This window comes from Nomascus leucogenys, unplaced genomic scaffold (assembly GCF_006542625.1).
Source record: "Nomascus leucogenys isolate Asia unplaced genomic scaffold, Asia_NLE_v1 001803F_23897_qpd_obj, whole genome shotgun sequence".
NCBI lineage: Eukaryota > Metazoa > Chordata > Mammalia > Primates > Hylobatidae > Nomascus > Nomascus leucogenys.
This window is the reverse complement of record NW_022097052.1, coordinates 1-2,833: the sequence shown is the minus strand read 5'-3', so window position 1 is coordinate 2,833 and position 2,833 is coordinate 1. Positions and strand designations below refer to the sequence as shown.

General features: G+C 58.7%; 1 pseudogene; it reads left to right on the top strand.

Annotated features, from left to right (window-relative positions):
• On the top strand, positions 1 to 2,263 carry LOC115834143 (annotated as a pseudogene).
• Positions 2,264 to 2,833: the final 570 nt, after the last annotated feature.

The following is a 2,833-nucleotide window of genomic DNA, read 5'->3' as shown; positions in this document are numbered from 1 at the left end:
ATGAGGGAGATTGTGCTCACGCAGGCCGGGCAGTGCGGGAAACCAGATCGGTGCCAAGGTTGGCAGCGGGGCTTCTGAGGGCCCGGCCCGGGCCTGCGGGGTGGCCAGGGAAGATGTTGGCAAGTGGCGGGGCGTGCCCTCTGCATTGCGGCCCTGGGCTCCCTGCCGGGGACGGTGGAACTGGGTGGCTGGCGAGGCGGCCGGGGTGGACCCCAGGGACACGGTCGGCCTAGGGATGGGGGTGCGGATTGAGGAGTGGGGTGGGTAGAGCGGCTGGGGGCGCCTCCGTGGACTTCAGCCCCTGGCCTGTCTGGCCCCTCCCGTCTCTGGCAGTTCTGGGAGGTGATCTCGATGAACATGCCGTTCGACTCCGCTGGCACTACCACGGGGACAGCCACCTGCAGCTGGAGCGCATCAACGTGTACTACTAACGAGGCCAGCGGTGAGACTCCCTCGTCCTTCCCCCACCGCCCTTCCTGGGAACGCGGCCCTCCCTGCTACATGCCTCCCGCCCCTCTCAGGTGGCAGGTACGTGCCCCCGCGCTGTGCTCGTGGATCTGGAGCAGGCACCCATGGACTTCTGTGCGCTCAGGGGCCCTTCGGGCAGATTCTTTCAGGCCGGACAACTTCATCTTCGGTGAGCTGCGGGGGAGGACTTGGGGTCAGGGCAGCTCAAAATCCACGAGTGGCCCCAAGGTCATCCGCTGGGGAACTGTGGGGCCAGGGCCCCTGAACACCCCTCCTATTCTCCGAGTCGAGTTCGCTCAATCTGCTTCTCCTAAACGGGCTTTGGGAGGAAGGCCCGACCCTGAAGGTTAAGGTCTGCCCCTCAAGGTGAGGAGCTTCTGATGTGAACTCGGAGCAGGGAGCTGAGCTGGGGCCGTGGCTACTGCCTTCCCTGAAAACGGGCAGGAGCCGCCTGCAGCGAGGTCTGTTAGCCCGTCTCAGGTTTGACTCCTGACTTAATTCCTAACAGGGGAAGCTGCTGTCCTGTAACTCGGGGAGGGGGTTTCATTTGCTCCACCTGCAGGGCGAATGGTGCTTCACCTCACACGTGACACTGGCGCTTTCTGCATTATGGTGACCACTGATGACCGTACACCTGGCCATCGAGTGACTGGCTGTACTGTCTTACAGGTCAGTGTGGGGCCGGAAACAACTGGGCCAAAGGACACTACACAGAAGGCGCGGAGCTGATGGAGTCAGTGATGGACGTTGTCAGAAAGGAGGCTGAGAGCTGTGACTGCCTGCAGGGTTTCCAGCTGACCCACTCCCTGGGTGGGGGGACTGGGTCTGGGATGGGCACCCTTCTGCTCAGTAAGATCCGGGAGGAGTACCCAGACAGGATCATAAACACATTCAGCATCCTGCCCTCGCCCAAGGTGTCAGACACCGTGGTGGAGCCCTACAACGCCACCCTCTCAGTCCACCAGCTCATAGAAAATGCGGACGAGACCTTCTGCATAGATAATGAAGCGCTATATGACATATGTTCCAGGACCCTAAAACTGCCCACACCCACCTATGGTGACCTGAACCACCTGGTGTCTGCTACCATGAGTGGGGTCACCACGTGCCTGCGCTTCCCCGGCCAGCTGAATGCTGACCTGCGGAAGCTGGCCGTGAACATGGTCCCGTTTCCCCGGCTGCATTTCTTCTTGCCTGGCTTTGCCCCACTGACCAGCCGGGGCAGCCAGCAGTACCGGGCCTTGACTGTGGCTGAGCTTACCCAGCAGATGTTTGATGCTAAGAATATGATGGCCGCTTGCGACCCGCCATGGCCGCTACCTAACGGCGGCTGCCATTTTCAGGGGTCGCATGCCCATGAGGGAGGTGGATGAACAAATGTTCAACATTCAGGATAAGAACAGCAGCTACTTTGCTGACTGGCTCCCAAACAATGTAAAAACAGCCGTCTGTGACATCCCACCCCGGGGGCTAAAAATGTCGGCCACCTTCATTGGGAATAATACGGCCATCCAGGAACTCTTCAAGCGTGTCTCAGAGCAGTTCACAGCAATGTTCAGGCGCAAGGCCTTTCTCCACTGGTACACGGGCGAGGGCATGGATGAGATGGAATTCACCGAGGCCGAGAGCAACATGAACGACCTGGTGTCTGAATATCAGCAATATCAGGATGCCACGGCCGAGGAGGAGGAGGATGAGGAGTATGCTGAGGAGGAGGTGGCCTAGAACGCTCCTTTTCTAGGTAAAGGGGGGGAAGCAGTGTGGATTCTTTACTGTGTTGACAGCCATGTGTCACTACGCGCTTGTTCGTTTGTGTCTTCCCATCACCTCCTGCTGCATTTTTTAAAGCATTTTTATAGTATGCAGTTTTGCCTAATAAAGTATTTTCACAGCATCTGGTTTCCCCTCCAACTTCTTTCCATGGGCCCTTGGCTACTGCTGCCAGATGGCACAGTTGTCCTGCAAGGCTGAAGCTGTCTGGGTTTATCACATGCCCAGGAACAAGCATTCCAGTGGCTCCAGGTGGGGTCGGCATGGGCTGTGGATGTGGCAGGCAGGCTTCACACGAACTTGGGGATGCCCTGGGCCTTGGGCAGCGACGTGGTGGAAAAACCTGTTCCTGAAGGCAAGCCTTGGCTTATCCCATGTGCCAAATTCTAGGGGACCAGCTGGCCATGTTTCTGGAACTTTAAAAGGGGTCAGTGGGGTGGGTGTTGGGTGTGTTGGGGTGTGGGTGAAGGGGTGTGGGTGTTGGGGTGTGGTGTTTGTTGGGGTGTGGGTGAAGGGGGTATGTGTGTTGGGGTGTGGATGTTGGGGTGTGGGTGAAGGGGGTGTGGGTGAAGGGGATGTGGGTGTGGATGTTGGG